Source organism: Dermacentor andersoni, chromosome 5 (genome assembly GCF_023375885.2).
Source record: "Dermacentor andersoni chromosome 5, qqDerAnde1_hic_scaffold, whole genome shotgun sequence".
Lineage (NCBI taxonomy): Eukaryota > Metazoa > Arthropoda > Arachnida > Ixodida > Ixodidae > Dermacentor > Dermacentor andersoni.
Window position 1 is genome coordinate 146,709,049 of NC_092818.1, and position 27,410 is coordinate 146,736,458.

Consider the following 27,410-nt stretch of genomic DNA (forward strand, 5'->3'; position numbering starts at 1 on the left):
TCTATAGCCCTAAGCACTGCAATGACTTTTTTTTATGAAGACCAATATTTAAAACTCAATGCTTTCGATGAGGCAGAACGCCAAGAAAAGAACCTTTGGCGACGCGTCAGAACCAAGAAGACCCAGGTTAGAGTCGAAGTCTCTCGCGTCTTTGAGAATAAAGTAAGAGTTGGTTGGCAAAGAGAAGTTCCGTTGAGCTTTTTCCTCTCAGAGTATTTGTCTGCAGCTTCGCGGTGACAGGTGGTATCTAGAGAGCCTAAATTCAGTCGCAAGCAAAAGATCACAAGAGAAGCAGGTGAATAAGTAGTAAGTAGAATAAATTCTGCGGTGTATTCAAAGTCACGCACGCCGCCAGAGAGACGGCAGCTTTCAGTGTCATTAGGCGGAGCGAAAGCCGCATAATAAAGGCCTCCCGCTAGCGGGAACACTTAATGGTAGGAACACGTGCATCAGCTTTTTTATTTTGGTAGTGCTTTCCGTTCCACTTTTCACCGAGTGCGCAACTGAAGAAAAAAAAAATTGGCTTTAATATTAGTATAAGAAAAAGAAAAAAAAAATTCAGGAGCTCCGCTGTTACCGTAGACCTCGTATTCCGCGGCGAAAGTCAACTACAGGCGTTTGCTTGGGCGGTGAGGAAACTCACGGGCACAGCTCAAGGAAGCTGTTGCTTGTAGCATTTTGAAAAGAGTCCCGCTGAGAACCTTTTACAGGAGCTCTTCTTTTACTTTCGTCTATGCTGTACAGTACTACATGGCCGTACTTTTGTACAAAGCATGTTTTTCTTTTATTAAATTGCTAAGGTTTTTAATGGGAGGTTTCCAGATCTTTTTTTTCCAATTTCTAAGCGATTCGTTTTTTTACATGTAGCGCCGCCGCATCCGTCCATGTGTGCGTGTCTGCTGAAAAGAACGCTCAAGGAACAATCAAGAAATGGGTTCGAATAAAAATGGAGGCTTGCAGCGATCAGCGATTGCCAAATAACTACTTGTCACTTGTAGCTTCGTCTGCAACTTGTAACTTTGTCGCTTCGTGCTCCAGTCGGTAAGATGACAGTACTATATTTCTGTTGTCGAGCAAGGCACGCCGCTGGAGCCCTATAGAAACGTTGGATACAGCGACGTCCTCATATCAAATCACTCCTTCATCGATCATATTGAATTCAGTTTTTCTTAGCAAAGCGGAGGCGTAACGCTGGAAAAATTGAATTTGGTATGATTGATAAAAAGGTTTTGGACACATCTGATGGATGCTTCTCCTTACTGTGCCTGTTCAGGTACATACCCAGTGGACCTCGTGTGACAACCAAGGGGAATGTTTTTTTTTTATTTGACATGTTCCATTCAGCTGTAAGCGAGCACTTGCCCGGTGCCCTCCATCGTCCCTGCCAATTTCATGCTGGTTACCGCCCGCTAAGTATGCGCCAATTTGCCCGATAATGTACATTTACAGGAAGAAAAAAAGAACAAATATGTGCAGTTGGTAGGGAGCCGTGGCTTTACACCAAGGAACGTGTTCTGAACAAGTGCTCCGACAGCATCGGTCTTTCATTCAGCAACCAGGACGTCGAGAACAACGTCCGTTACCTTCAAGGTGGTGATATGGTGCCCTGCAGCGCATACGATCCCTACGTAATCTTCTCGTGAAACTCACGAAATTCACACAGAGGCGGAGATGAGAGTTCCCAAAATGAAGATCAATCGCGCGGGGTGGCCTTTCCAGAGATAGTTACATTTGCATTGTTTAGCCCTACATGATTACATACATGTTTAGCCCTACATGATTAGCATTACCATCCGCAACATTGATGTGGCGGACGGTAATGCAAGTTTGCTTCGCTACATTCAGCCTCATTAAACGGGACTCACTCAGCATGTCTGGTTTAGAGAGGAGAAAGCTCTTTACTGACAATGCAGAGTGTTTATCCAGCTCATTTTTGCCTACATGCTACTCTGCAGGGAATAGGACGAAGGAGAAGGAAGGCCCTGGAGGAAGGCGGGCAGAAGAAAAAAGGAAAAAAAAAATACAAGTCGTGTGATGTTATCAGTAGTAGGGTAGGTGTCCGATGCGACGCATGTAGACGGTAAATGCAAAATAGAATAAAATCACAGTCTTGATGAGACGACATGCGTCAGTCATAGTTATGAACGCAAACCAATTGACTCAATATATAAGAACAAGAAGTTTAGGGCTCCGCGCTTTATTGGTGGGCAAGACCAGGGGCCCAGGAACTGTGTCAATATCAAGGGGCCTTGGTCGAGCTTTTCCATGTTCATCGTAAGTTGATGTCGCTCGTCTCTGTAAGCTGGGCACTCGAGCAAGATGTGCTCTAGAGATTCTACCGCGTCACAGTTGTCACAGCATGGATTTGCGGTCTGTACATTGCAGAAAAGAAGGTTGTTCGTGCATGCAAGGTTCAGTCGAAACCGGTGATAGAGGGTCTCCAGATAGCGTGGTAGACATTGTGGTAGCCTTGATTGGGTCTAGGTCGATGTTGAATAAAAACTTGTAATTGCCTGAAGGAGAATACCATATTCTACGCCGTTCACTTAGTACGTATCGCACCGCCAAAGCTGAAGCTTCACTTTTAGCGAAAAATAATTTTATAAATTTTATGTGATCATGTCCTTTGCGGGCTTCTTCATCCGCCTTTTCGTTGCGTATTATACCGCAATGTCCTGGAAGCCACTGAAATACTATCCCATGTCCAGCGTTAGATTCCAAGTGGTGCAGGTATGCCATATACTGGACCAAAATGTAATTGCTTAATTTAGTGCTTTTTCATGCAGAGGCTTTGCAATGCTGCTTTCGAGTCTTTGAAGATTGTCCATTGCTGTTGAAGTTGCCGTGGTACATATTTTAGCGTTTGTTTCATCGCGTACGGCTCAGAGAATGTTGATGGCATTGCTCGCTCTAAACGCTATGAAAATGTCTGGTATGTGGAAGGAACGAAAATAACACAGGACGAGCTATGCTGCGTAGAGTAGCCATCAGTAAATATGTGCTTCGTAATGAGTAATTCTCGCTCATGTAGGCCAGTGCTGTCTAAAAAATAGCGGCTTGAGGCATGTTCTTCCAGGACTCTGTTCCGGGGATATACTTTTGAATGTGTAGAGGAGACATCAACCACGGAGGGAACTGTAGTGGCATGATCTGTAGTGCTTGTCTGGGGATAGTGAGTCCAATTTCGCTAACAGTTTGCACGAATCCGGACTTGTTTTGCATTTTTATATTACTCAAGAAATGATTCTTGTATTGGACCACGTGCCTTATATGTATGCGGCTGGTTTCCTGAATTCGTAGAACATCGACTTAAACAGTGGGCGTCCGCTACTGTCCATACAAGAAGACCCCTTCGGAAGACCGAGACAAACACGCAGGCTATTGTTACGTGCCGTTTCCAAGATTTTTTTATTAGTTGGGAACAGTCGCTGACCGATAAGAAGGCTATAGCGCAGGAGGCCGTCAACATAAGCAATATGCAGCATCACCCTTGACCGGCAGTCGCTATCCCTCCAGCGTCCAGCAAGAAAACTAATAATTTGGGATGCGCCGGAGTTTCTCCCCCGTAACGTTTTCACTTTCAGTTACCAGGAGAGGTTATGATCGATCAATGCACCGAGAAAGTGATGTGTCCGTAATAAGGGAGGGCTCGACCACCAAGTATCAGTGGGTAGCCATCCATGCGCTTGCAGTAAAGGTCATAGCAACGCTCTTCTCTGGGGATAGATGTAGCCTCCGCGATGTAAGATACGATGACATGTTGAAAAGCGCTCGCTGTTGTCGCTGCTGAGTTACTCACCGAGATCGTGACGCACTCCATATGCAGAAGTCATCAGCGTGCAGCGTAATGTGTATCCCAGTTGGTAGGCTTTTTTTCAAGTGAACGAGAGTGATATTGAATAGTAAATAGATAAGGACTGCACCTTGTGGAACTCCTTTTTCAACAGTACAGCAAGATGTCAGACCTTCTGGAGTTACCATAAAAAGCTGCCATCCTTCGAGATAGTTGGATAGCCATGTATAAAGGTGCCCTCCAAGGCCTACAGCTTCAAGGGCCTCAAGAACTGAGTGACGTAAAACAGAATCGAAGGCGGCTCTGATGTCAAGGAAGATTATTGAAATATGTCCAGTAATTAGATGCTCTTATTTGGAGGAAATCAGGGATATTATATTGTACAGTGCTGACCTATTCAGCCGAAAGCCATTCATTTCTTTGGGATAGATGCCTCGCGTCATTCGCATATGAATAATTTTTTCAATTAGTTTCCCAGCACATCTGAGCAGAGCGATAGGTCGGAAAGGTGCGTAGCTGGTTGACTGTTTCCCAGACTTGATGACAGGTACAATTTTCGTGAGTTTCCATTTGGCAGGCACTGTACCATTTGTTCACGAAGTATTGTACATTTCCACTGGTCGGAGACGGCAGTGGCCGGGAAGGTGCGCTATAGCTTGATAGCTGTCTTCGTTGAGGCTGGGATAAGACTTTTTGTTGGTACCAGCAATAGACACTGGAAGTTCTTCCATGGTGAATGGGAGGTCCACTGCATCCATAGACGTCCCCGGCGGTCTGTCAGCCGAAGACACGCTGCGTGTACCACGATGCCAAAATCCAGAAATAAGCCTACAGTATTCTTTCGCAGTTTCCTTCATTGTCAGTCATTCGTGTAATGAGAGCGCGATGAAAGGGTATAACTGCTGGGCTGGCATCCGCAGTCGTCTGATGACAGGCCAGATAATAGCCACGGGTTTACGTACCCACCGCGTCGCGCAGAAATCTCTCCAACGTTGTCGACACAATTTCGTGAGGTAGCACATTATTCGCCGCTGTGCTCGTCGAGAAGCACGCAGATCTTCAAGATCCTCAGTACGCAGTGCTCTTCGCTCCGCACGTCTTCGGATAACGCGAAGGTGCTCATACTCTTCAACATTAGCAGGAATATCAGGGTGCCTACATGTAGAACGCGATGTTTTCTTCAGGCCTATTCAGGCTGTTGTGGGCGCAAGTTCACTGTCTCGAGTTGCAGCTGTAATACCTCGGTTAGAGGTATCTCTAAAAGCATCTCAGTCTGTGTATCTGGCTTTTACTTTTAGTGAAGGCATTTGTAAACCAAAAGCCGATATCAGGATCGTGTAGTGGTCACTACCCCTTCTCTCGAAGTCAGTGCGCCAGCTAAACCTTTGAACAAAAGACCTTGACACAGGATAGATCAATGCAGCTGGTGACTCGCGGCCCCTTCAGGTAAGTGATACTACCGTCGCTCAATCCTCTGGTTGAAATTTCTTGCTAATGCCTTTGGCGCAAGTGCTAGAGGAAGAATGTTTAACACAAAATAAAAGCCCCAAACTAAGAAATGTTGCGAACTTGGATGCCGGTGGTAAAGAGGACTGTAAGCGTAGTCGCTTGCAAGCATGAAAACGTCACTTGTAAGCGTCACCAGTTCCCTTTGGTGCAAGAAATGGCACAGCCATCCACAAGTCTCACGGGGCAACGTACAAAAAAGCAGTGTGTTGGCTGTGATATAAAACATCCTCTTCAGCTTGTGTACGTTGCACTGCTTTGATAAACAAGCCTTGACGAGCTACACCTGCCTAATGTTAGGAGGTGACGATCCATATGATGTGGGTGGTGTAGTGGATAGGACCGAGAGACAAAATGGTTCTGCTCAGTAACAGATCAGTTCAAATCAGTTCAGCTCAGATGGTTCTAGACGAGACGTGCAACGTAGTTTAAACAGCCCCACACAGAGGAATGTTGATAACATCGATGAGCGTGCAATACCTAAAGACATGTCCTACAACGTCGAATTTGGTGCAGTCTTGGCCAAAAGTTTCATACTCGCTCTGTCGGAGACGTGGTAACACGAACTGGGCGCAATCTCTGCCTTTTAACGTGCATCGAAATGCAAGTGGAGTGACAATATGGCTGCTGGAGCTGCCATCTACAGAAACCTTTATCACTATGGGCCTTTATCACAAGGTCGACTGCAGCGAGACTGGCTCGCGACAGGGCGTTATGCTTGGCGTGGGTATCTAGGCATGCGGCTCTTATCGCATGATGCTGAAAATGCCCTGTCGCGCGCCAATCTCGCTGCAGCCGACCTTGTTCATCCGTCGCACGCTTGAAAGCAGCACAATAATAGTGCGAAAGCGCCCCGTCACGTGGTATTTTTTCATATTTCCCAGGCTTTCTTTGGAACGCGGAAAAAAGGGACCACGTGAGATATATCGTGTTGGAAACAATCTATTGAGAGGTTTCTCAAGGTGCTCGGCGTATCACACTTGGGGTCTGCAGCCAATACTCAAAAAGTTGATTAATTAACCATAAATAATCCGATAGTTAAGGGTAAAATAAAAAAAATATAGCCTGAGTAACTATAGGCCAGTGCCGACATTATGCATTCGGTTCAACTTGGGTCCGGAGTGCCTTTCATTTTTAAAACTTTGGCTCAAGTTATGCAGAAAACTAAAGTAATGTTTAACAGTCTCGGAAGGGAACAGCAGTTTACGATAGGTAGCGAGGCACTGGAAGTGGTAAGGCAATACATCTACTTAGGACAGGTAGTGACTGCTGATCCGGATCATCAGAGTGAAATAATCAGAAGAATAAGCATGGGCTGGGGTGCGTTTGGCAGGCATTCTGAGATCATGAACAGCAGGTTGCCATTATCCCTCAAGAGAAAAGTTTTTAACAGCTGTGTCTTACCAGTACTCACGTACGGGGCAGAAACCTGGAGGCTTACGAAAAGGGTTCTACTTAAATTGAGGACGACGCAACGGGCTATGGAAAGAAGAATGATAGGTGTAACATTAAGGGATAAGAAAAGAGCAGATTGGGTGAGGGAACAAACGCGCGTTAATGACATCTTAGTTGAAATCAAGAAAAAGAAATGGGCATGGGCAGGACATGTAATGAGGAGGGAAGATAACCGATGGTCATTAAGGGTTACGGACTGGATTCCGAGGGAAGGGAAGCGTAGCAGGGGGCGACAGAAAGTTAGGTGGGCAGATGAGATTAGGAAGTTTGGAGGGTCAACATGGCCACAATTAGCACATGACCGGGGCAATTGGAGAAGTATGGGAGAGGCCTTTGCCCTGCAGTGGGCGTAACCAGGCTGATGATGATGATGATGATGATGATGTGGGACACCCTGTATATATAGGCGTCACTTCGTGTGCTCCGAATCCAAGATGTGCTCATATCATCATTCCGTCATCATCATTCAAATTTCGTTATCCCATTCTCGTCACGCCACCCTCTTCATGCAATCATCGTCATTCCGGCGTCGACATGCCGTTGTCGTCGCACCGTCACCATTCGAGAATCGTATTTTCACTGTCGTTATGCCGTCATCGTTACCCCAACGTCGTGACGCCGTCGTGGTCAATCATTGCGTCAAAATCGGGCGTCAAACGCTTGAATTGAAAAAGAGAATTCTACTGGGTCTTAAATTCGCAATACTTTGGTTTTGATCAGAGCTAGAGTACGGTACTTCATATGTCGCTGTGCCTATACTTAGCATTGGTTTGTGCGCCACCAAATCAACGCTGTATACGAAATCTGTTGGTGGCCATGAGTAAATCATTTTGTTCAAATATCCATATGTTTCACGATTCTGTGCTCTAGTCTCTTAAGTGCCGCGATGCAGTTGCATTTATCCCCCGCTTACTTTACACGTCAGCCGTGCGCGTAAGCCATTTCTTCCAACCACAAAGTGCTGAGGACTGAATGCAGTTAAAACTCGGTCCGGCGAAACCCGATTTTGCGAAATTTCCGATCTAACGAAGAAATTTCCCTTCCTCGGCGAGTGCCCTAAAGTTCAATGTTGTAATCAACCCGAGTCACTAGCTTGCACTAGCTTGCATTAAACCCTATTTAACGAAGCTTTTCCAGAAATAAATGAGTAAAAAGATGCGATTTCTAATTTTAACGCAGCCGGGTTTTTCTGTGAGCGTGCACTCCAACGCTATTGCGGTAAAACAACCAAGTGCCCTAGTCACGGCCCTAGCTTTATTTTGACGAGGCTGCACGTCGCGCCCATGCACGGAACAGCGGACTCAGCAGATGCTAGCGTTTTACGTACCAGATTGCGCTAGGGGCGGCGGTAGTGCGGCCGTCATCGCGGATTTTTTACATGCACATACAATGCCGCGGTACCTTTTGGGTGTCGCTACGTTACAAGTATAGATTTAGAAAGACCGAAAAATCCTTTCTTCGATTTTTCGAACTTCCCGATTTAACGAATTCGAGTGTGGTCATCATTTCGTTAAATCGAGTTTCAACTGTAGTAGACTGAATGGAGGAAGACAGAATAAAGTTTGAAGCAATATTTCTGCAGCCGAATAATTCACGGCGGATACTTGGGCCGACTTCTTTTCCCTAGAGAATTCCGCCAACCAAGTCACAATTTCCCTAAGTCAATAGACAAATGAGCATGTTGAAGTTCCCGCCCTATGTCATGTGGCGGGGGAGGGGTTGAGAACGACAGGATAAATACAGCCGACGCTGGGGGCCATTCAGGTTCTTTCAGCTTGCTTACAAGTCCAGCCCTTTTTACAACGGACGACAAACACCAGCCCCATTCAGACGCAGCGCATCTGTACCCCGTGCCGGACATCTATTTTACTTTTTGTCCACACGCTACGAGTGCCCAACTAATGCCAGCGACGGGTCTTAGAAACATGCATCCAACTATGGGCGACCGCATTTATCGTCCGGACCCGCGAGACATGGCTTGCAGGAAAATCGGTCGGGGCTATTTCTCCGACAAAAGGCGGCTGAAAAACGGCTATAACTTCGAGAAAGGCGCAAACAGAAAAGGAGCGAGCGGGTGGAGCGGGGTGGCAATGCTTTTTCTTCCATCGCCAGGAACCCAATTCTAAACCCAGACACGACGCCTTTCGGCCCCACCGTATATACTGACCACTTCAGTTGCTGCTTTGACCAGTGTTCAATGAAAGAAACAGAAAAAAAAATTGTTGCCTCGTGTGCCCCACCTCTGGAAGCAAGCTCCGAATGGCCAGAAGACGAAAACAACAGCAACAAGAAACATAGAAGAAAAAGAAACAAACAGAGATGGAGTCGCATCAGACTTGGGCAAAGGAACGGCGAAAGTAATGGGATACGTTGAAAATCAGGAGGCGGATTCTTAGTACTACATTGAAAAAAAAAAAAAAGGAGGGATCTGAATTTTCAAAACAGAGAAGAAGGAAACGGGAAAGTCAGGAAAGGTCATCCAATTGCGCCGGAACGTTGGTGAAGGCCTGTGTATGCTGTGATTCGCTAGGGATCGAAAGAAACAGGAAATAAAAGGAGACCCGTTTAGTACGGTACAGCAGCGTCGCTCCACTTCCCGTTTTTTGCGTTCCCTGTAGTAAGAATACAGAGGGCCCGCGCCACTTCCTTATCCTGGAAGACCGCCGATAGTGCACCCCCTTTGCTCCCTGCCATCCCAGGGCACTTTTCATCCGGTGACCTTGTGGTGTAAATAATGCCGAGGGCGTACTCGAAGGAACGAAGTGCAACCACACGAAGGTAAATTTGAGTAGGTGCAGCAAGGAGACACGCATATCCATACTTAGAATAATAGAAGTGGGTCGCTATGAAGCAAAGCAGCGGGAAATAAATAATGCAAGAAATAGAGGCACAAACGCGTACAGCTCGAAGGGCCTCCTCCTGTCGACGTCCGATGCAATATAAGGCGTCGTGGATATCTTTCTAGACAAGCAAGGCGCCACCGGACGCCAGTCGGTGCCTTCCTTTCTGTTCTTGAGACCTTAGGTTGAATCCTTTTGAACTAAACCTTTGCCGTGAGGTCAGAGAAGCTCAGCAGCATTCGCCTCGATATATGTCCCGCGTTTCTTGTTGTTGTTGGGACGGTCTTTATGCTGGACTGGTCTGCAATACATTTTTGAAAATGACTGTAAATCAAGCCGAAAGCTTTCTTATTCCTTCAGATGCAACGGGCGCGTCCACCCTCTGGTGCTGCCCAAGACAGTGTATGTGCTCGAGAGTAGTCCGTTGGTGCAATCAGTGTAAGAGGTACACTTTCCTTTGAAACCATTGTCTTAAAAACTAGGCAAACAGGAAGACCCATGATATAGGGAGATAATATTAATAATCAATAAAATTTATGGTGCCATGAGAGAGATAGATAGATAGAGAAATATAAGACTAGATGGACGGAAGCGAGGTCAACCAAGACTGAGCCCGATTATGGTTGTTTAAAATAAGCTACGAGTAGCGCTGAAGACGAGGGCTACGAAATAATTTTAACCGCCTGAATTTCGTTAAAGGACTTCTCACCAAGGTCCATTGAAAAGTTTGGTTATATACTGGAAATTCTAACACAGCCGTCTAGGGATCGTTCTACCGAAATAAGCCTATATTGGAGGAGATAGAAGTAATTGAACACCCTGTTATCATACCACCTGGAGGCCAGTGCTTCTGCCAACAGCTCTTGGTAGCGCAACCCATCACCCCGTTTCAAAGGGAACGCTCATAGCATCCATCCATCCATCCATCCATCCATCCATCCATCCATCCATCCATCCATCCATCCATCCATCCATCCATCCATCCATCCATCCATGTCCATTCGTCCATCCGCCCATCAGTCCATTCGTCCGTCCGTCCGTCCGTCCGTCCGTCCGTCCGTCCGTCCGTCCGTCCGTCCGTCCGTCCGTCCGTCCATCCATCCATCCATCCATCCATCCATCCATCCATCCATCCATCCATCCATGTCCATCCATCCATCCGTCCATCCATCCATGTCCATCCATCCATCCATCCATCCATGTCCATCCATCCATCCGTCCATCCATCCATCCATCCATCCATCCATCCATCCATCCATCCATCCATCCATCCATCCATCCATCCATCCATCCATCCGTCCGTCCGTCCGTCCGTCCGTCCATCCATCCATCCATCCATCCATCCATCCATCCATCCATCCATCCATCCATCCATCCATCCATCCATCCTATAAAGCCCATAGACACACTCTCTGCCTCGAGTAGCGACCGCAAGCGACGTTCCTTCCCCTTCTTCTCCCATACCGTAGCCCATAGAGTTTCCTACAATATACTAGAGGAAACTCTGGCGCCGCAGCAGCTGACCCACCATAGGAATGATGGGAAGTACATGGATTTGTCTGATCTTCGTGCTTGTGGATTCAGACGCCATGTGGCTTTGTTTGTAACGCTTTATGTGCCTTCATTGTAATAAATTTCAGAGCAATCTGTACTATTCGAAATGCAGAAGACGCTGCAAACACGCTCAATAAGCACTAATTGCAACGATTGAGCTTGTCTAGATGGCTAAATCAAAATGCACCAAGCTTCTCAAGGCACTGGTATGCTCGCGATAAATTCATAAGGGCGTTTCACATCGCTTGTCGACGCATGCGTTCGTGGCTTAGTGGTTTTAATATGAGACCTCTTTGCTAGAGGCCCTGTGCTCGAATCCTGCCATCAGACAATTTGAATAATGTCTATGTAATCATTTATTACGCAGTACATTGTTGAAAATGACGAGTTTACAAAGTCAAGCCATTTGAAGCCAGAAGGGCGAAGTTTAGACAAATCCATGTACTCCCCATAATTGCCATGCTAACACAACCGCTCCCATTGCAGTTCCCGTAGACACTAGCGCCAGATATTGTATGACACCCTATGCCGGGTAGCCGAGGGATAGCGTTGGGTGCACGTGATGAGCCCGGCCTCCGTTTTCATTCTTCTCTCCCTTTTTGATGAGCGGCGTATTTTTTGTGAAAGCGTAGCGCGTTCCCCACTGGAATATTCACCGAAATACTACTAGTACACTGCAGCCGAAGTAATAGGTCGTGGTGAGTGACGTTGCTAGGATTGTGATTTACGTCACGGCGGTTGCGCGCTTCACCTCGGCTATCTGGTTGGGAGCGACGCTTACTTGAGAGGGAGGACGCGCGCCGTTTGAGATTTCAGCTGTTTTCGGGCGGCGCGCAGCACCAAGGTATTGTTCCCGCTGACATGTCAATCCCGCGCAACCGTTTATGCCCGACTGCAGATGTCCGAGCTAGAGCACGCAATAAATCAAGCGAACATACGTAGTGCTCCAGGCGCCGATGAAGTCCGCGTGGCCCATTTGAAAAATCTCAGAGAAGGACACAAACAATTCTTTTTAGATGAACTAAATGAAACCTGGGCGGATAGGCATTTTTTTTCGCCGTGGTACTTCTCAATTGTCACTATCCTACTGAAACCTAGAAAAGCACCGTACACCATCTCAAATCTAAGACCGATCTTGTTTACATCTTCCCTTTGTAAAGTAATGTAAAACATGGTAAACACCCGGCTCATGTGGTACCTCGAAGAGAACCAGACACTTGAATCTTCGCAAATAGACTTCCAAGCAGGTCTCTCCACTCAAGATGTGCTCCTTCGCCTTAAGGAAACAGTAATGGACCCAATGCGCGCTCATCCCCGAGTCGTTGTCGAAATTGACATAAGGAAGGCTTTTGGTGGCACGCCGCGTACCACCATCATGTCCCAAGCACGTACAGCAGGACTCAAGGGAAGAGTGTGCAACTTCTTTGAAGATTTCCTTGAAGACCGCACTTTTCAAATACACATTGATCACTGCAGCAGCCGGGTGTACCCAAACCATGTGGGTGTCCCTGAAATATCTGTCATTGCACGAACGCTTTCAGTCTTGCTATACACAACTTGCCCAATATGCTGAACACCATACCAGGAATACATCCTGCCATATGGGCCAATGATGAAACTATTTGGATCACTGAAGGCTCAGCGGGACAGCAGAAGGAAGCTCTACAGAACGCCATCGACGTTGTGCAATCAGATGCTACTCAAAGAGGGTTGCGCGTTGCGAAAAGAAAGTGTACATGCTAATTCACGGGGGATGGAGCAGCAAGACAAAAGAAGAGGAAAATCAGCTTTATAGTCTGACCATAGAAAAGCTTCCCATAGCCAGAAAATCGACAAGTAGGATCTTAGGAATGTACCAGGATGACAACTGTACTGCCAATACATGCCACAGACGAACCGTGCCTTCGTGCAAGCAAATACTCGATGCACTCTGTCGTATTTCAAGCAGGACACCCAGTGTGAAGGAATGAGAAATGCAGCAGTTAGTTCAGACATTCGTAATCTCTGGCATAACATATGGTCTTCCCTACTATCCAGTCATGAGACCTCAGGTGTGCGCCCTCGAACGCTTAGGACGTGAAGCCGGGAGACTGATTACAGGCTTGCCAAAGCTCACGGGACTTGACACCCTGAAGAGCTGCAGTGGTCTGAATGACCTCATAAATCTACTGACCACAAACAGTAACGAGTAGGAGGGGCGAATTCGCTCAAGCCATGCCGGCAGGCATTTACTGACAAGGCACGGGCACAGCACCCCAGATCTACCCTCACTTCCTCAACGTGTGCCACCGTGGTTCCACATCGTAATTCCTGACGGGAAACCGCTACCGACGAATATAGGCCTGCAACAAAATGGCAAACGGCTGACTTCTCATCTTCGTCAACTCGCACTCACAGCAACTTCAAGTTGCCTTATCATCCGAAAACGCCAGTCAGCGTAGGCATGCGTCTGCTTGATACGGCTGCACCACCGGCGAACGCGGCCGACAACTGCATCGACCCTCGAGTATTCCGAGCAGCACCAGGCTGAGGTGCAAGCAATCTACGACTACGTGCACGGGATTCTAGTGACATAATTACATGCGATAACTCTCGTTTACAACATTTACACGGGCTCGCAGTTGGCGTTTAGAGCATGTGCCAACATCCAATATGGCGACAATCTACTACGAAAATTTCGACAAGAGGTCACCCACCTCCGAAGTCTCGGGCACCAAGTTATAATAAGATGAACACTTGCACGCAGCAGGATCCTTGGTGATCAAATGGCTCAGAGACTTGCGCGCGCGCATCTTCTCTCCGTGCAAGCCAAAGATCCTAATACTCAACCGTCTTACCTGACTCCGCGCTATTCATTACTGAACCCCATCTTCGAGCTAAAGAAAGCCAGGGCGAAACGCACTGTATACCTGGCTGCTGTCGTCAGCCCGCGATTTATACTCCCATCCCATCCCAAAAAGTCTGTCGCAGGGATGCTGTAGTCATCAGGTGTATCTAGACGCGAACACTGCTGACCCCGCTGACCCCGTTCATTCGCAGTCGGTTTCGATGCAATAGAGAGTCAGCATCGACACCTGCAAGCTACCTTCAGTGCTAGCATCGGGCTGACCTGTACCACATGCTCTGGCATTGTTTACCGCGGTCTTCGGATCAAAGCACTCTCCAGCATACAGCGGCGCCCATTTCCGACATCACGCAAGCGCGTGTCCAGCACCATCATCATCCCAAGAGCACGCGATGGAACTGTAACGGGCTCTCTTGCCAGTGCTCCGGGACCTGCCGGCACCGCCGGTGGTGGACGGACTGCGTGGCGTCTCTAAGCAAGACAGGGCGCCCAATCGGATCCACGCAACACTTGAAACTTGCGAGCGCACTCAAGAATGCGGAGATAGCTGACTCTGCCTCCTTTAACCCCCATCGCCACCACAGTGCAGAAGAGAGCAAATAAGGGGAATAAACGAGTTACCAACCAATCAAGATCGTCAGCCCATGAACTATGCGCTGCGCTTGTCTGTTTAAGGTGGCCAGACCTGGTGAGAGGCTCTTCGACGTGCGTTCAAGCGTAGATCTCCGCCATATTTCAGTATTTTTTCGCGCGGTTAGTAGCCCTAGCGATGGTAACCGTATATAAGCATTTGATTTTCGCGTGAACAAAGGATGTTTTCTTTTGCAATTTTCTAGCGCGCACTCCACTGAGCTTAGAGAAATAGAATTAGCGTTAACACTATCTTTTAGGGAAAAAAAGCAGAAACATACGCAAGTTTGTTTATAGGACGATTGATGTTTGAATATTTAACAAAATAGCTTCTTTTTTTACTTGTTCTTAGTTTGGCATTTTCACAAGATCTGTTTCCTCCCCTAATTTAGCAATTTTCTTCTGGAGTGACAGCCCATTCAAGAAGCAAAATGAAAGAGTGCAGTAATACACTCCCAAAGTGCGTAGGACAGCCGCAGCATGTATGACACAAACCTCATTACGTCCACCCATCCGGCTTTTCCTTTCACCCTGTCACCAAGCTTCCGTAAAAAGGCACCGCTGAGAATTGAACGTCAAAGCACCCCGAATGTCGCCGGTATTTCGGCAACGGGGATTAGCCATTGTCAGCGCTCGCGTACGAGTCGCCTTTCTGCCTACCCGAGACTAAGCTGTCGTTGGTGAGGGTCGGCTCGGGACGGCGACATATCCTCGAATCATGTGCGTAGGCTTCTGCTCACTTCAATTTCCAGGCAGTTACACAACGCACTGAAACCAGAAAATGCAGCCATCTTTAGACGTGTACCGGCAGGGAGGTATTAGGCGTGACGCTGAGCAGAATCCGGCACTATTCGTCGTGTACTGGTCTGTAAGACGCAGGGTGACAAAGTACGCGATACAAAGACATCAAACGCCGGTAAAGAAGGAAAAAAGAGTGGCACTATTAAAGGCGATAAAAAGGAGAGAAAAAAAAAAGAAAAAGACGACCAAAGGAAATAGACGAGGACGTTGGGAAAATGGCGTACGCTGCATGCACCGCATGACGACAATGGCCGTAAATCTAATCAGAATCACCGAGGCTCTCGATCCCAGTTTCGCTTAGCGTTTTTTCTCTCTCTCTCAATCTGTCCTCCTCGTAATCCCACTCTTGCTAGGTCACTCTAGTCTGAGCTCACGCACTTCACTCTCCCTCACGCCACTTCATCCGCACAGCAGATATCTCCACTTCCTGGCGTTAGGGCCGCTGCTCGCCTATCCTTCGTCTGTGTAAAAGCGGAACTAAAGTCTATTAACGACAAACTGCTCCTGCAAGGACTGGCAGTGATATTTATTACCTGTCAGCTCGCTGTCGCCGCTGTACGTCACTTCGTTTATATCGTCTCACTTTTGCCGCTACGTGCGTTCGCAAGCGCTAGGAATGGTGTTCGATTGTGCGTCAGTGTTGCAGGCGTTTGTATTCTGTGCGTTTGCGTGTGTTTGTGCGTCAGTCTGTGTGTGTCTGAGAAAACACGTGAGGGCGAGATCTGTACCGGGAGTCTTTTTGTGTATCTGTTTTATGGTCCACACATGTGGCGTTGCTGTAGTCAAGGAATTTGAAAGTCTGTTTGGTCTCGTATTAACTGACGGCGTACGGGAAGACACATTGCTTGTTTCCATTCCGGAGGAAGGAAAAGAAGGAAAAACAAGAACGCTCGCCGAAGAAACCACGTGAGAGGTTCGAAGCGAAAGCTGGCCCCCTCTCTTGATCTTGCGTGTTGCAAAAGTTCTCGCAAAACACCGCGCTTGTGTTTCCGCGCTGGCGACTTCCGCATGTCGTCAGGACGAAGATGGATACACCTGTTTCCGCTGCTGCAGATCAAGTTGTAAAGCCGAAAAAGAGTGGAGAAGTAGGTATCGGAATGGCTTTTGGAGGCTCAAGCATACCAGAGCTTGACGAGGGCAGCGGGATTTCGGAATCCTCTCACCACTGCATTCTTTTGTGTGTTTTTCTTCCCGCTTCTGGACTCAACCAGTAATATGTGAGGCCTTGGTTTTGATATAGCTTCAAATAAGAGCAAATTCAGATGTAGGGTAATAAATTGCGATAAGCAGCGGTACCTTTTCTCTCTGTTTAGTTAAGGCGCTGTACCGAACTGGCTTTAAGGGCTTTCGGTTCGGTGCAATTTTTATAGCTTTTAACATAAGCAAAATGTAGGGTTCGCTGAAACCTGCTCCATATTTATTTGATTTCACATCTAAGCTCGCCGCCGTATATCACCATGAGAAGCCCTTTGACCATTAATAATGTTATAACAGAGTCTTACCGTCAAATATGAGTTTGCTTCGCCCTGTAAAACAGAAAACCGCTCATTTTTTGTACTCTTGCAGGCTCTGGCTTCGTCGCGAAGAATGAAGAAAGCATTTTATGATTCCACTTTGTCCTTTCGTTTTCTAATTATCTACCCTCGATTTCAAAGCCTCAAAGGAAGGAGTATCATGAACGACATCCGAACGGACAGAGAGAGAGAGAGAGAGAGAGAGAGAGAGAGAGAGAGAGAGAGAGAGAGATTTGGTCAAAAGCAGAGTGCTTAGCCAACGTATACGTGCAGTTCAGATCCTACTCTGCAGGGGATGAAGCAAAGCGAAAGAAAGGCTTTAAAGAAAGGTGGGCAGAATAAAGAATAAAATATAGTTCTTTCGATCTGATCTAAAGCAAACGTGTGCTAGGGTACGAAGGCAGCTGTTCAAATAAGAACTTGTAATCATCGCGGCTTCAAAAAAACAGCATTTAAATGTGAGGAGTGCTGCCGTTTATTAACACATTTATCGTGTTTCTAAGTGAAAAATTAAAAAATTAAATTATGGGGTTTTACGTGCCAAAACCACTTTCTGATTATGAGGCACGCCGTAGTGGAGGACTCCGGAAATTTCGACCACCTGGGGTTCTTTAACGTGCACCTAAATCTAAGTACACGGGTGTTTTCGCATTTCGCCCCCATCCAAATGTGGCTGCCGTGGCCGGGATTCGATCCCGCGACCTCGTGCTCAGCAGCCCAACACCATAGCTACTGAGCAACCACGGCGGGTGTGTTTCTAAGTGAGTTCTTGAATGTCAAAGGCAACCATTTCCTAAGACATCTCTAAATAAACGCTTATGCCTTGCCACATAGGAGATTAATTTGTCAGCCCTTCTAAAGTATCGTTTTTTTCCCCGAGGGCTTTCTACACGCACAAGATGTTTCGAGGTCGGGCTAGACATTGCTGCCGTGTCAGGAAGAAAACATTTCATACGTGTATTGATAAATAGGACACAGGCGTTGACACCTGAAATAGCTTCACTCACGAGGAAGTGGGTTATTAATTTCTACAAGTAATCGTAAAGAGGCGGAGGACTTCATCTGAAGCCTTCATCTGAAGAGGATGTACGCAATCAAATATCCCCGCGTGTCTTGTGCACTATCCTTGTAGAAACAGCCAGTAACGAATACTGGAAATTTGTAAATGAGCAGGAAACCAACGAAAAAGACGCGTTCACAAGGGAAGTGAACAGGGTGAGAGCTGGACTGACTACTGTTGTGAGCTTGTAGAAGCCTATCATATCTGAATGTTTGGCCATGATATGTGTGTGAGCTCGCCATTGTTGCTCTTAACAGCAAGATAACGTAATAAAATTTTGCATGCGCTCATATTTTTTTTCATTGAAGTTCCTTCAAGAATAAACGATTTTGTAAATCGAATGCTCGTCCTGCCCACTTACCTCGTGTACTCGTCATTTTCACCGGTCTCCTGTTCATCCACGAGGATGTACCGATTCGCCCAGCAAGGAACTCTGTTGTGCGCGAAATTCTCGGAATTTTATTACAGCGGCACAAAAGATAAGTGGAGTTATTTTACTGGCTGCGCGGCGCGGCAGCTCGGTTACCCGTTTTCAATGGACAGGCTTTCTTGGAGGGACATCAATGAGGAGCACACACGCCGGGTCGAGACGCGGTTGGGCACTCTCAGGCGACTCTATTACAGTTCCCGCGGGTGCGACGGGTAGGAGGCAAGCCCCAGGAGCGTGTCAACAGAGCCCCGTCAAACACGCGACACGCCTTTATGCAAACAGGGGGACTCTCGTTGTTGGCCGCAATTTGTTGACCCTCGTGGTGCGTGCTGTCACGCGTATCTGCATAAGCTCTCCCTCTGAACTGACCCTTACAATCCCTTATTTCATCTCTATTCATTGTTTCCCTTTTTTTCTAGCTCTTTTCAGCGCCTGTTGTCGTCTGCCTCAAAACGTCCTGGTCCCATATCACACCTTCTCCTTCCAGTTTCGTTTTCGACGCCCTTTCACGAGTAACATACTTCATCAGCCAACTGGCTGACAACGTACACTTTCGGGATGTATGCGGCCGAGGCACTGGCACCACAGAGTCGATTGTGGTTCCGTTTGTATAGTGCTGAAGTGGAAACAGAAACCATTGTGTTCAAGGCTTGGCATGTGATTTTAGGTGGTAGTCAGTGACAGGGGTCTGATAGAGATCGAGATTATACAGTACACATAAAACTTAGCAGACAAGTTGTTGGACATGTTAGAAATGAACCCCATGAAAAAAAAAATTCCTAGGTCTGTGCTAGTCTGAACAACTTATACATCAAAGAAAGCGAAGCTGCTTAGGCGAGTTCTCAGGCCTTTCGGAAGTACTATAGGGGTCTATTTGCCGGCTGTTCTTATCGATGATTCATCACCGACGCCCTCGTCATATGGCGGCTTCGGGGCTCCCACGTAGGTGGCGTTGGTATCTACCATTGCAGCCCTACAGTCGCCTACTGACCTGAAACATGGAGCCGGTAAAACAAGCTGTGAGAAACAAAAATTATGGATTACAAACAAACAAACAAACAAACAAACAAACAAACAAACAAACAAACAAACAAACAAACAAACAAACAAACAAACGAATGTACGAAAACGCACAACGTAATAATGCGATAATCGTTGTGGGATAATGTCTTTGATAATGTGTGTGATTTATGTGACAATCATTGATAATTACGTTTCGAAGCAAAAATGTGCGATTCCAACGCAGGTTACGTTGCTGATTGACATCGAGCACGTTGCTTCACGCTACGGTGCGAAAAAGGCTTCGCATCTTTCTTAAGTATCTTCGAAGAAAGACTAGGAACACGAGCACATCGTCCCGTCTTCTTGCTTGTCGCCGTCGTTTTTCACGCTCATTTTCCCTATTAGTGCACATATTAAACGTATGTCATGATTAGTCTATACGACTCGTCATGATACTGCACGATAGCCTCTTCGCGGCGCATTCTCCAAGTAACCACGCGTGTTTTGCATAATTTCCTAAGATTTAGCGACCCGTTGCGTCAGCTTAGCGGCTAAGGCGTTGCGCCGCTGAGCCCGAGGTCGCGGCTTTGATCCAGGGCCCGGCGGACTCACTATGATGGGAGCGACATGCAATACGCTCATGCATAAATACTTGGATATAGGTGCACGACCACCTGTGCAAGAACCCCAGGAGGTCAAAGTTAATCTGTAGTTCCCCCCTACGGCGGGATTCATAATCAGGTCGTGGTTTTGGCACGTAAAAACCTAGAATTTATTGCTTCCTGAGCTTTAGCGAAACGGGCAACTTTGTGTCTTCGTGCTCGACAAAGGTGTTGCTGAGGGCCGCTTTCTTTCGGCGCAGTCCTCTCAAGAATGAGAACACATTCTGATTCCATATATGTATATATATTTGATCGAAAAGTCGGACACGAGTGCATTTTGTTAGGAGCATTGTTTTGAAATATCCGTTTGTTTCAAATAGTGTTTTGAGTGGGTCCGGCAGCGGCATGTCGTTCAGTACCATAAGATGTCTTCTCTTCGCCTTACAGTTTGCCGCACTTTCCGGTAGACAGTATTGCAAGGACCACGTTTCATCCCTGAATGGCCTACTGCACCCGGAATATAAGCCGCAACCAGACTGGAGCACGGGTGCTGATTACGATTCTCAACATTATCAAGTCGTGAGCTGTCAGCTGATCGAGGGACCCTGCTGCGCATGGCTGGAACGCGCAGCATACACCTGTTCATCAACGATTATAAGACCAGCGACCAGGACGCTCCTCTTCAGTGGGTCCGGCAGCGGCATTTCGTTCAGTACCATCAAATGTCTTTTTTTCGCCTCACAGGCCGGCTTGAAATACGACTAAACTGTTATAATAGTGAGGATCGCCTTTTTTTGCTGCTGCCGCCGGACTCGGCGTCTTCTATGCATTTTGAGCATATGATGTGCAGTATTACGCATTCCTTAAAGATATTGCTACAATTACGTGGGGACATTAAGAGTAATCCAGGTCCCGCTGAAGCAAAACAAATGCTAGCTGACCTTCTTGCCGGCCAGAATAGAATTGGCACTGAATTGGCAACCCTGAGTTCTAGGTTGGCAGCATTCGATGAACGGTTAAGTAAATTAGAATCAATGGCAGCTGCCGTCACTGACGTAAACCAGCGCGTACAAGATCTGGAGCACGCAGTCACTAAACTTTAGGAAACTGCGTAAAGTGCTCTAAAAAACGAAGATCTGGAAACCAGGTCGCGACGTAACAACTTAGCAATTCATGGTCTTCCTGAACCACCCACCGAAAGCACTCATCAGATGTTTAAATCAGTAACCGGTTTTTTGTAAACTAAGCTGGAAGGCAAATGTGATAACATCAAGCACTGCCACAAACTTGGAACACGTAATCCAGACAAAAAAAGGCCTATCGTCTTTAGGCTGATAGACTATATACAGGACCAAGGTTGAAATACAAAAAAACTAGCGTAAACTAAAGGAATTCAAGGTTTCCATTAGCGAATATTTTTCTGTACGCGTACGCGAGATTCATAGCAAGATATGGAAGCACTCGCTTATTCTCAGAATAAGTTGCAGCAAGACACCGTTGCGCTACGACTCGCTTATCGTGGATAACAATCGCTACACTTGGGACGATGCTAAACAAATAATTGTAAAGACAACCAAGAAGTTAAGTGCAGCAGTTCCAATTGACTGCAGTCTAACTGCCGATTCTAACTGCTAGTAAATGTAAATGCGCGTAGCCTACTAAATAAAACTGATGATTTTAACTGTCTTGTGGGTTGTCACGATCAATATTTTGTTTGTGTAATCGAAACTTGGCTCAGCGATGTTATTTCAGATGTTGAATTTTCGCCTTCTGGCAAACAGTTCTACGGAGAGATTGGCCGGTCGGGCGAGGTGGTGGCGTGGCGCTCTTTTTTAGAAACGGCATCAAATTTTCCGCACTTCCAGAACTCTCAAATATTGAATCACTTTGGGCCAAAGTTAGAATCGGTGGTTAAGTCGGGATTTTGGGTTCCATATACCGCCCGCCCAGCTCTGGTGATATCTTTCCTACCATTTGTGAGTACATAGTTAAACACAGGCTGCAGTGGTGCAAGTGAATATTGTGCGGTGATTTTTATGACCTGAGTATAAACTGGACCTCTCTTACTGTAGCTGGCCGGGACAAATTACTATGCGAGTCTTTGATTGCCTTGGATACTTGATTTGACTTAGCTCAGGTTGTCACTGTTCCTGCACGTGAAGATTCCATCTTGGATCTTGTCTTTGTGAATGAGCCACTTTTATGTAACGGCTTGGAGTGTGAAATAAGTGGTGGTCTTTCTGAACACAAAGCAGTCTTCGTTACATTTAATCAGGCTATTGACGTCATAGTGCCTGTTTTCAAAACTGTGTTGAATTTTAAGCGTGCAGATGACATTGCTATTACTGAATTACTGGCAACATCTTTTGATCAATTCCTGACTTTCAGTGCCCACTGCGACATAAGTACCTTACTTGAGTACTTCTACATCATTGCCCAAGAGTGCATTTTGAAATTTTTGCCGAAGAAACGTATAAAACGCAACTTGAAACGCCCCTGGTACAACAGGTGCATCACCCAACTTACGCGACGAGTCAAACGGCTTAGCAAGCGTCGGAACTTCCCGTCAAACAGACCGTATAATTGTTTGCAAAGTTCCCTGAAGTCAACAATTAAAACTAAAATACGTGATGCAAGAGACTTCTATTATAACAACACGCTGGTTACACTTATGAAAGTTAACCCAGCGAAATTTTGGAAAACTATTAATCCTGTATCCCCGGTTTCATCTATATTTATTGTTGACGGCCAGCTTTGTTTTGATCTTTTTCTATATCTCAGCATTTAGCAGCTACTTAAAATCTGTCTTTGTCTCTGACGATGGTACTAACCCAAGCTCCGGAGCACACGAGATGGTGCAACCCATTTATGATATTCAAATATCCGTAGCAAGGGTTCTTAACCTACTGCTTAATATTTACACAACCAAAAGTTATGAACCTGATGGTGTTCCAAATGAATATTTAAAAAGGTACTCGGAATGAGTTTAACGTTACCTAACCATTATTTTTCAAAAATTGATTGACTCATGCGCTGTTCCTCGTCTCTGAAAAATTGCCATTGTCATCCCGGTATTTAAACCTGGCAACAAACAGATGTTTTCTAACTACAGGCCAATTTCTTCAATTAACACATGCTGTAAGTTATTAGAGCATATCATTCATAAACATATGAGCAGGTTTTTAGCTGATAATAGCTGTATCTCTCAGTAGCAACATGGGTTCCGTGCTGGCCGTTCAACAGTCAAGCAGCTCATCGAATTCACTCATGACGTTACGTTGGCACTAAACACTCATGGACAGATAGATGCCATCTTTATAGATTATGCGAAAGCATTTTTCCACAAAAACTGCTCGTTGAACTACGCTCGATTCTTAAAATGACAAACTATTCGGCTGGCTGACTAGCTATCTGAATTTGAGATCTCAGATCGTTTCTTTTAACAACGCTCACTCGTCGTCAGTTACCGTTACTTCGCGTTCCTCAGGGCTCGGTCTTGGTGCCACTACTATCGATTAGATATATTACCGATGCGGCCGAAGTCATCAGTAACACCCGGGTCAAACTTCGTATGTATGTTGCTGACTGTGTGCTTTATACAAACGTTACTAGCATTAAAGACCAACTCGAGTTAAATAGCGTTTTTGCTCCATTTTGCCGCTGGAGCCATTTCTGGCAAAGGTCAATTAATTTCAAGAAAATAGTGTTGATTACTTTTTCTAATAAAAAAGCGCCTTTGTATTTCGATTACAGTAACGGAAACAAATACCTTGAGTGCGTTAAGGAATTTAAGTATCTTGGAGTCACTTTCACGACTAACCTAAAATGGCACAAGCACGTTGACATCTGTTCAAAAGCTCTTCAGAGGCTTGGTTACGTCAAACGCACGCTGAAAAATTCCGCTAAAGAGTGCAAACTCACGACCCACAAAACGCTAGTTCGATTGATCCTTGAATACACCTCTATAATTTGGTCCCCGCACCATCAATGCGACATAGATAAACTTGAAGCCGTACAAAAAAAAAAAAAAAAAGCGATACGATTTATATACGGCAGGTAAGATCGCCATTTCTCACCCTACTCGCATGCTCAGTTATTGTCCCTACACAGTCGCTGGCTCAGACACGCACATGTGACCGTCTTATCATGCTTCACAAAATTGTAAGTTCTTCTGTTCATGTCTGCGTGCCTACATATTTTGTCACCAGCTCTGTGCGCAGAACCAGGCGCACTGATTTGATGAACATTGTTCCATTTATATCGCAACTGAACTGCTTTATATTTTGTTTCCTTCCATCAACAATTCATCAGCATTCATCAGCTTGATGAATCTGTTAGACGACTGCCTACGGAACAATATATAAAATATATATCGTGTTAGTATTTGTTAGCATTCTTAACTTTGATCTGCATTCTGTAAACCTGTTTTGCCTCTTCTGTGTGACAATTTAACCTGTTATATTCTGCAAACGTGTTCTTGTAGCTTCTAAGTTTTGTATTGACCCATCCGTGTTATGTCTCGTATGGAGACAGCAGTATTTGTAAATAAATAAATCGAGGTACTCTCATTACGACGTATTTCTTCAAGTGCACGACGTGCAAGAATACTGCTTGTGTTGCACATGTCTATAGGCGATGTAAAAAAAAAATTAAAAAAATAAAATAAACCGTGCATGTTAGCACTTTAAGAGAAAAATTTTGAGCACACCTATAGCTACACATAAATTCAGCATTGCTAGTGCTGACGGATGGTTACGTATCTTCCAGTCGCGTGGTTTAAAGAGCTTTAAATGGGCTCCTGTATAGCGAATGGGACGTTTTCGAGGGCATCTCCGATCACAAGGCGGTAATTGTCCATCTAGATGTTGCTCTAGAGCCCAATAAACTAACAGGTAGTACTGTCCATGACTTTTCTCGAGCTGACGACAATTCTATCGTCGCCTCGCTTGCATCACACTTTGAGGAGTTTATGTTTTCGAGTGATGCCTTAGGTGTTGACTTGTTAGTTGAAATGTTTCACAACATTGTCAATGAGTGCATAGCTAATTTCGTACCAAAAAAGTGTGTAAAGCGAAACCCGAAGCACCCGTGGTATACTAGAGAGATTACACAGTTGATTCTCCAGATAAAGCGCTTTCGCCGAGGCTCTCGCACTCAGAATATCCGAGAAAACTCAATGCTAGCATCACTTAGACCAATTCTTAAGACTAAAATGGAGCATGCTAGAGACTACTACTATAACAACACTCTGACGACATTCCTAAAAGATAACCCATCCAAATTCTGGAAAACAGTTGTTCCTCCTGTGTCCAACTCAACTTCTATGGTCATTAATGGACAGTCGTGTTCTAATGCTGTCATGATCTCTGAAGCGTTCAATACATATTTCAAATCTGTTTTTGTTGAAGATAACGGCATTATCTCTATGTTTCACTGTGGTAGTGCTTCAGCATGTTTTCCATAACTTGAGATAACGTTCAGCGGAGTTCACAGCCTCTTGTTAAATATTGATACTAGTAAAAGCGCAGGACCAGATAACCCTCCAAACATGTTTTTAAAGAGATGCTCGGAATACTGTGCGCGGTATCTGACTATCATCTTTCAAAAGTCTGTCGAATCGTAAACTGTTCCCAGTGTCTGGAAGGTTGCTCAAGTTGTACCAATACAGAAATCTGGCACTAGGCAAACAATTTCCAATTATAGACCAATATCGTTATTATCTACTTGTTGTAAACAACTAGAACACATAATTCATAAGAATATTATAGAGTACCTCAACGATAACAACAGTCTTTCACATCATCAGCATGGTTTTAGATCGGTTTGTCCACGGTTACGCTACTAAATGAATTCACTCACGACGTTGCCACTACACTTAACAATCGTGGCACGATTGACGCCATTTTTGCTGACTACTCCAAAGCGTTTGACAAGGTATGTCATGCTAAGTCACTTATGAAGCTTGGCACTATATTCGGAGGAATACACGGCAATCACTTGCTTGGCTGGATAAGAGACTACTTGCATCTGCGGCCCCAGTTTGTCTCATTTAATCAGGAGCACTCATCTTCAGTCGGTATTTCCTCCAGCGTCTCACAGGGCTCCGTATTAGGACCACTTTTATTCACTATTTACATTAATGATGTCGAGAGATTTGTTACTAACTCTGCTGTTAAGCTCCGTTTGTGTACAGACGACTGTGTCTTGTACTCTAACATCACCAGCGTCAATGCCCAGGAGATGCTGAATAACACGTTCAATGCCTTCTGCAACTGGAGCAAGACCTGGTAAATGGAAAGTAACTTCGACAAAACGGTATCTATGACCTTTTCGAACAAAAAATGCCTGACAAAAGCCCTTGTCAGGCATTTTAAGCCTTTAGCCTCTGCCCCTCTAGCAGGCTCTGTATTAGGTCTGTTGAAAAATAAAGCATTCATTCATTCATTCATTCATTCATTCATTCATTCATTCATTCATTCATTCATTCATTCATTCATTCATTCATTCATTCATACAAAAAGGAACCCCTGAAATTCGTCTATAGTAATGATGAGAACATTTTTGACTTATGTCACTGAGTTCAAATATTTCGGTGTAACTTTTTCTTCCAACTTAAAATGGCACAAACACGTCGGCTTCGTTTGTTCCAGGGCACTAAAGCGACTTGGATATTTAAAAACAACACTAAAAACAGCAACCAAGGAATGCAAACTAGCAGCTTACAAATCCCTCGTGAGGCCCACTCTAGAATATGCATCTGTTGTCTTGTCTCCTCACTGCGTATCTGATGTATCAAAGCTTGAGGCTGTGCAGAAGAAAGCTGTTAGATTTATTTGTAATTAATACGATCGCAATTTCTCCTCTTCTCTGCATGCTGGCCTGCTATCGCTTGAGCCGTTGGCACATAGGCGCACGTGTGAAATGATTATAATGTTGCACAAAATTGTACACGCTTCTGTCATTGTCGACGTACCTGTGACATTTGTTGGCTCCTCGGCAAGGGTAACGCGAAGAGCCAATCCCTTGAATATTGTTCCCTTTCGAGCTCACTTAGATAGCTTCAAATTTTCTTTCTTGCCATTTACCATTGAATTGTGGAATAACCTACATACTCATCTCCGAGAATTGCCACATGAGCGTTATGTAGATGAAGTTAGTTTACATGTGACATGTTGATTGTATGTTGTCTTGATGTACTTACCCACTCCTGCTATGTCTCGAATCTGAGACCGCAGTATTTGTAAATAAACAATAAATAAATAAACAAGCTGGCATCACCAGTGCTCTGTAGGGTCAAATTATCGCACTCATAATGGCAAAGGTTTTAAAAACGCGTCACTATGCACGCTTATCTGATCGTCCAGTTGTCGGAATCGCC

At 45.5% G+C, this 27,410-nt stretch overlaps 1 pseudogene; it reads left to right on the forward strand.

Moving 5' to 3' along the window:
- LOC140218574 (uncharacterized) overlaps positions 1-26,323 on the forward strand; it is an 82,151-nt pseudogene extending 55,828 nt beyond the window's left edge.
- The last annotated feature ends 1,087 nt before the right edge of the window (positions 26,324-27,410 follow it).